Raw genomic sequence first — 8,336 nt, forward strand, 5'->3', positions numbered from 1 at the left:
AGTCACAACAAATGCCCCTCTTTTCTTCCCCCTACATCCTACCCACATCTTCCTTTCCAGCTGCCCAAACTCCAGGTCCCTGAAGCCAGTCTCGGCAAAGACCAGTGACAGGTCAGGCCTCAGTCCAGGAGCTGGCTCTGCTCCAGCAGCTACCAGTGTTCTCTGTTACCAAGTGAGCTGGGGCTAAGAGAGGCCACTCAGTCCCGGACCTGGGCTTGGATGCCCTCATGTCTTGTTACACACAGTCCGGACTCCCTGTCCCAGGAGGCCGGACCCGGCTCCCTATCCATCCACAGCTGGAGGAGGTCTACTCTGAGCACACAGGTGACCTGCGGCTTGGCCTCCAGAAACATTCACCTGCCCATCCGTCCTGGTGGCCTCTTGGCCCTAAGGATATTTCACCCTCAGTCAGTTAGTCACATGACAGCTATTTATAGGACATCTACTATATGTCAATCTGGGTCTCACGGGGAAGAAGAGAAACACAGTCTACCCTTATGGAGTTGGCATCTAGTTGGGGAGACAAATAGTAAATAAGTAAAGATCATTTCACCTGGAGGTCAGTTCAAAGAAGAAAGTAACTGGGCAGATTAAGAGTAGATGTGGTCATGGAAGGCTTCCTGGAGGAGGTGACAATTACACAGAAACCCAATGGAGGGGAAGGAGTCAGACATATGCAGATCTGGGTAAGGGGCATTCCAGGCAAAGGTAAAGGCCCATGAGACTGGTCAGTGCCCAACATCCCTGAGCATGCCTTTTTCCTGACTACTCAGTTGAAACCCTGTGTTGCTCTGGACACATGGAGCTACTTTCATTGACAGAGCCTGCCGTTTAGCATCTGGTGGCTGCAGATCCTGGTGTCTGGGTTTAAATCCTGCTTCACTCCCCAATCAGCTAAGCAATCTCAGGCAAGGCCCCTCCTGGGCCTCAGTTTCCTAATTGTAAATTGGGGAGGCTAACACACCTGCCAGGTGCTTCCTGCAAGGGTCAGAGCTAGGGTATAAAGGACTTAGCATGGTACTTGCCACGTAGTAAGTGCTCAGCTAACATTAGCCAGACAGAAAATCCTGCACCCCTGATGCCAGGCAAGGTCTAATTATAGACACTCGGAGGTCACTTTTTAGCCCCTTGTGACTCTGGATGGGGCCAAGGAAGCTTCGGCCACCCACCAAAGGGAAGTTCTCCCTGTGGGCACATGGTCTCTGCCCAAAGGGTGGCTCAATCCCTCTTCACTCCTAGCTCTGTAGGACTTGATCAATGAGAGACGTCATCAGGCAGCAGAGGGGGTGAGGGAAAAGGACTCAGGCTGGCCTGACCAATGAGTAGCCACAGGGGAGTGCCCCAGTTTCCTTGTCTGCTAATTGTGCATATCAATGGAACTTGCATCCCAGGACTACGTGAGGATTCGGAGAAGGGCATAGGACCTGCCAGGGCTCTGATGAACCTCCACCTTGCACAACTACACACACAAACAAAAATCATTGTCATTTAGATAAATTTTCCCTTGAGGTTTTTCTTTCATTTATTCCACAAATATCTGTGTAGAGCCTCTTAGCATGTCTGGCTCCATGCTAAACGTTGGGTGTACAAAAATGCCCACAACAGCCACCCAAGGGCTTACAGAGCCAATGAAGAAGGTCAGCAAGGTTGCAGGGGCATGTTTAACCTGCTCAAAGAACAAACCAGAGGTTCCAGAAAGAACAATCGTTCTTCTTTGTTCTTCCACTGGTTTGTTTATTCAGCTTTATAGGAGCCAGGCCTCATCCATCAGGACATTGTGTCTGAAATCTTCTGGGGGAGGTGAAGGGTTCCCTTCCCCAGCCGCAAATGGGGACCCTCTACTGTGACCCCAGCCTCCCAAGATGAACATATTCACTCACCTCAGTATCTGAGTTCAAGTCCTAAATCAGCCCCTGCTGTGCTGTGATAACTTGGACAAGGCACTTAGCTATGCTGTGCCTCAGTTTCCTCATCTGTGACATGAGTAATAGTAATAATGAAAACACTCAATCAGGGCTATTTAGGAGGTTAAGGGTGATCACCAGGCTCCAGCAGGAATCATTGCTGTCACTATCGTCTGTCTGGGGGATGATGGTTTCAGCACCAACATCACTCTGATTTCAGGAGGGGAGACACACCCCTACACACACCCGGCTCCAAATCACTAGATGACTTTGGACAAGACTGTCACACTCTCGGGCCATTTCCAGGTCAGCCTCTGAAAATGAGGGTGCTGGGCTAAGTCAAGGTCACCCCCAGGATTCTTGCTCTCTTTCTATAGGACAGAGTTGTTGCTGGGAAATTGCTGATCGGGCAGGGACTACATTTCCCAGTACCCCTTGCATCTAGGTGGGGTCATATGACAAGCTTTGACCAATAGACTGTGAGAGGAAGTGATGGATCTCTTCAGGACTGGTGTGGTTAAGAAATGGTGTGTCTCCCCATCTTTTCTTTCCAAAGCTGCCAACTGAATAGAGTGGGATCCAAGCCACATGTTGAAGATGGAAGAGCTATGACACAGAAGGAGCCTGGGTGCCTGAATCACTGTGTGGAAGAGGGTCACCAAACAGGAATGCCAGCAGTGGGCTGTGACATTAATAAGAAATCAACTTGTATTGTTAAACCACAGAAGCATAAGCTTTATCTGTTAACACAACCGGCATTGCCTTAACTATTATATATACATTATACATACTTTTTTCAGGTGTGTATATATTATATCCTTTAACACTCAGCCAACTTCTAATACCAATAATGTAAGCTACTGATTTTTTGAGCATTTAATTTGTGCCAGGCCCTGGGCTCAGTCCTTTGCACTTATTTTCTTCCTTAGAGCAACCACAATTCTACAAGGTGAGCTCATAGGGTTATCATTCCCATATTTTAGACGAGGAAATTTGGACTCAAAAATGTTCAGAAGCCTGCCCAGCATCATCAGCAAATAAATGCAAGTGGCCTGACTAGAACCCAGAGTTCACAGTCTTAACTGCTTCACTTCACGGCATACCAGAGCCCACAGAGGTTGGTATGACAAGCCCTGATTTACCATGAGGACGCCAAGGCTCACGGGAGGTCCATACGTTGGTCATGAGACTAGAACTGGTGAGTGGCAGTGACTGGCTTAGAACCCAGAGTTGTCTGGCTCCCAGCTGGTTTGCTTGCCTTACCCAGTCTGCTGCCTCTGTTGTCCTCTCCAGCGGGCATTAAACCCTGATCCTGTTTCCATTCACCAGCGTTAACAGTGCCACGCGGAAGGCAAATCTGGCATCCACAGAACCCGTTACGATGCTAAATAAACTTTTCTCTTGGCAGCCTTGGCACGTATTAAACCCCTGGAAGACTGCTAGTGCCTCGTGCTGTCCAAAGTACTCTTAATTACTGTCTAATCGAGATATCTTTCATGTAGGAAAACAAACAAACAGAGAGAGAAGGTGACCTGCTCATGCACCCAACTTTTGGGTTCTTCCTTGAACATTTCCCCTCAGTTTTCACATCCCCTGGCTCTCGGTCAGGGAAGGAGGTGAAGACATGGTGATGGAGGGAAATTGTTTCTGAAAGAGGCTTTGCTTCCTGCCCCTCCCCCAGCAATCCCACTTCATGGACCTGATCTGAAGGTAAACTGGAATGAGTGGATGGTGAAGATGGACATACAAGGATGCTGATAATAGTATTACGGGTCAGCAAAAAAGTGGAAACATTTGAAGTGCCCACTGAGAGAGCAAGGTTTAAATAAACTGTGGTGCATTTGTGTGAGGGAATACTATGTCGCCATGAAAAAGAATGGCCTGGAACCATTGGGCTGATAGGGAACAATTTACAGAAAAAGCAGAATGCGGAACAATGAACCTCCTGTGTTTCCATTTGTGTAAAATGAAAAGACGTTGTCATAGCCAGCTTTTATCGATGATTTAATAAGCTCTGTTTTAGGCAATCACATTCAGTGCTTCATGTAACCCTTGTACGAATCCTATGATGTAGGAACTGTTATCACCCCCAGTTTATAGATGAGGAAACTAAGGCTGAGAGAGGTTCGTTAATGAGTGCCCCAGGGTCACATCTTTAGTGAGTGGCAGGGCTGGGCTTCCCACCCAGAAAGTCTGAAAGCCACTGCTAACCATGAGGCTACACTGCCGCCCCCAGACAGAAGCAAACATAATGACTGATGAGCGATTTCCATGTCTTTGAAATGGGGAGGGGGTGGCGGGAGGTGTAGGCATTCAGGGCACCGCCAAGAATCAAGTTTTGGCAGACATATGGAGACAAGAGGCAAAGCCTTGAGCCTTCCAAGGGTAGAAGATTGAACCAAGACTCCCCAAGGCCAATACTTCGAAAGGAAGAATAAAGTAGGAAGAAGAACACGTACAAAGGGCAAAGGGCAACAACAAGGCACTTTGTCTGCCTTGGCTTGGACTCTGATTCACGCACCCTGTATGAGCCGCCTACTCTTCCCTTTCCTGCCACTTCAGGCCTCTTCAGGTGCTTTCTAGAATCATCTCTCAAACAAATCATTTCCCCAAACCCAACCAAATCCCCTCCTGCCTCACTTCCTCTCTCACCACACCTCTCCTCTGCCCTCCTAGCCCCTATCACAGCACTATCACAGCAGGAACTCTGTATCCTCCCGCTGGGACTCACTGTCAGCCCTATGGAGCAGGTCTGGGCGTCTCTGGAGCCCGACATGGGGCCTAGCATGCTGGACACGCTGGATAAATGTTTGTTGAGTGACTAATTGAATAAATCAGCTTTTTAGAGAAAGCAGAGCATCCTCCAGAAGGTGCAAGGTGCTCACACTGCCAACAGCTTTCTGACTAGTCCCTAGGGGCTACTTTCACGGAACCCAAGTTCTGCTACAATTAGCAGCCTCTGTTTGCATGCAAATAATGGAGGCGCCAAAATACAGCAGGGCAGTTTGTTCTCCTAACTGGATTAAATGTGCCCCCTGCAACTAGCACCTGCTTGCAAAGGCACCCAGGGAGGCCACCCCAACTCCTGGTGAGGGCCCCCAGAAAGAGGCTGACTTTGCCACTGGATCCCCTTGTACTCTTGGGGGAATCTCTTAGAGACAGCCTCTGTGTCTTTGTCCTGGCAGCGCCGGCACCCCCACCCCCCAACCCCCGCCACCTGGAATTCCTTCTGTGCATCTGGAAAACAATAGTGTATCTTTTCAGACTCCCCTCAGGCAGAACCCTTCCAGGTGTTTCTAACTTCACCTGTCCTGGACAACCTACCTGAGTCTTGTTATCCAGCTCCTGGCACTAATTTTGGTGTCATGGTCCTCAGCCTGGGGCAGGAACCGTACCCATGCTTCCCCACTCCCTGATGCCTAGCACACAGTAGGTGCCCACTGCTTGCTGACATGCACAGTTCTCCCTCCTTGGCTGTAAGCCTGGGCGGCCTGGAGGCTCACCCTGTCCCTCTGCCCCATCCATGGTGGGTGCTGAATCCAGCAGCTGGCCACGGCTGGAACCTGGGCGGCCTGAAATGAAGTGCTGGAAGATTCCTAGATGTGTCTAGGAGAGAAAAGAGATGAGGAGGGAGAGCCAAGAGGTTGGGACATTTGCACTAAGGACAGGAGAGAGAGGTGGACAGGATTAGGTTCCCCAGAACCTGGCAGATAGATCAGAAGTCTAGGGTTTGATTCCAAAGACAACAGGAAGCACCCCCGTCAGAGACGCGTAAAGCAGATGTCTGCTCATCTGGGCATCTGTGGGCTTCTGGCCCTTTCTTTCCAAATAACCCTGCCACCTACCCTTCTAAGCGCAGCTGCTCACAATCTATGAATGTTCCTGGCACTCTCAAAAACTAGAACCCTTGACCACCCTCTCAAAAGAATTAATCACTGAAAACAACACTAAACAAGTCAGGGATAGCAGTGAGAACCCCAACATGGGGAAAGAGAATTTGCAGCTGTCCATCTGGGTAGAGTGCCCTGCCCTCCCTGCCCTGGTTTTCTTATACACCCCCAAGGAGGGTTCTGGCTCATTCTAGTAGATGCGCCATTTTTGGGGCCAGCTTGGCACTGGGCTTTACTTCCCACCCACTTCTCACATAGATCGTCCCTGCCACCAGCCAGACCTGCTCCATACGTGCCATAGTGAAACTTGGTTGGCCAAAAGTGGCGAGTGAGCATGATTTAGAGCCCTCCTGGAGAAGGGTTTCCAGCCCTCTGTTGATGGCCAATGACTTAGAGATGATGGGGGTCCCTGTTCTTCTTTCACCTGTGACCCCAGACTCCGGTGTGTGAGTTGTTGCCAGGACTTCTCCTCACCAGGAATTAGAAAGTTTGCCCACAGAACTGGGGAGGAGTTGAATCTATCGAAGCCAGTGAAGATCGGCACACCCCTTCTGGAATAATCTTAGGGATGGATGAGTCAATGGTGTGGCAATTGACTCCTCTATCGGATTTCTCCTCTCAGCCACACTCCTGGGCCAGCCCTTCCGGGCTTTTCAGGGCTTCTGCCCGCTGATCTTCCCTGCCTGCTGATCCTCTGCTTCCATATCCCAACTTCTCCTCCACGTCCCAGCCTCCCCAAACCAGGCAGCAGTTCCTCTTCTCCGCTGCACTTTTGCCCTTGCTGGCCTCTCTGTCTGGAACACCATTATCCTCTTTCTCTCCCTGGAAAATTCATGCTCGATACCCAGCTACAGTGTCCCCCTTCTCCAGGAAGTGCCTCAGCCTTGAGACTCTCGAGTCTGTCTCTGATCCCAGTCTGCCATTCAGGGTCTATCTTCCCTGTCGGACAGAAAGGTCCAGGGTGGGGATTGTGCCTTACAGCCTCATAGTCTGCCAGCACCCCATACCGGCAGCCCTTTAGTGCCAAGTGCCTTAAACTCTTGAGCCTCAGTTTCCTCAGCTGAAAAATGGGATCATCTCGCCAACCACCCAGCATTGTGGGGAGGAGGGTACAAGTGAGGCACAGCAACTCCTCACGGCAGATGCCCAGGCCAGGAGAAATGACTGGCTGCCCCTCACAGTAACCTGGGAGGCCAGAGCAATGACAGTCCCCTGCTGGGAAAATGACACCTGTAGGCATCAGTCCCCTGCTGGGAAAAAAAGGTAACAAGGAGAAGTACGAACCATGGGTCATTGTGAGGACAAAACCACCTTCCTCTTCTCCTGTCCTGCCCCTGACCTTGCAGAGTGGTCTCTGCCAGGTTACCACTCACTGACCTCATACAACACCAGAGACCAAAAGGAGAACTTGTCCCCAGCCAGGGGCCAGCTGTCCTCATAGAAGTCACGAGGCTCCACACAGATGAAAGCTGAGCCCAGGAGTAGCTGAGGCTCCTGCCTCCTGCCCTCAGCCCAGCCAAGACTGGGACAGAACAGGGCAAAGCACCCCGGCTTGTGCCAGGAGCTTCCAGACATCAGCTGGAATCCCTCTACCAGCCCAGTGAGGGGCATGCCTTTAACATCCTCACTCTGTAGGTGGGGAAACCAAGGCTGAGTACTGAGTGACATGCCCAAGGTTTCACAGCTAGTAAGTCAGAGAGCCAGGATTTAAACTCACTTCTGCAGGATATTCTGAGCCTCCCAGCTTCTTAGCCTACGTCAGTTTTGGGTGTGTGTTTTTAGCCTAGGAACACGCTTCCCCCATCCCCACATTCAGACTGTTTACAATGAAGAGGACTTGGAGAAACAGCAAATAGGGACATGGGTTCTCACTCAAGGCCCCTGGGTGTCGCCTCCTCCTCTGGGGAACCCAGCTGAACCTGCCCCATAACTCCTGGCATAGACAGAGTGGGGTTTGTTCCAGAAGGCTGAACCCTAGTTGTCCCTGCTGCTGCCTGAGAAGTCAGGACGAGGCCCAAATTCACCCTCCCCCACAGTGGCCTACATTTATTGAGTTGCCTACTGTGGTCACTACCCAGGGAGTAGCTTTTTGTCACCTCTTACATGTGGCCCTTGCAGTCCCACCTCCCAGCCTTTATACCCACATGTCCTCCTTCATCCTCCCAGCAAATATCCATGAACCTCTACTTCACCCCCTCTGTTGTCAAGGACAGAGAAAGGCACATATAGACACAGTCCCTGCTCTATTATCATGTGGAAACAACACACAAGTAATCAAAGCACTCACTGAATAAGTAAAGGAATGAACTGAGCGCTATATAAAGTGCAGAACATGGGGACAGTCAAGGTGGAGGGGGGGAGGGCTGTCTGGAGGAGGAGGCTTCTGAGCTGAGAAGTTAGAGATGAGAAGGAGCTGCCATGCAAAGGGCTGGTGGAAGGTGTGGATTCAGGGACTGGAGCAAGAGAAGTATTTGCCCAGCCCTCGCCAGAGAGTGGGGCTTCGTCAAGGTCATTCATGTTGTCTGCCTGACCTTCTGCCATT

Source organism: Furipterus horrens, unplaced genomic scaffold (genome assembly GCF_987537825.1).
Source record: "Furipterus horrens unplaced genomic scaffold, mFurHor1.1.pri manual_scaffold_11, whole genome shotgun sequence".
Lineage (NCBI taxonomy): Eukaryota > Metazoa > Chordata > Mammalia > Chiroptera > Furipteridae > Furipterus > Furipterus horrens.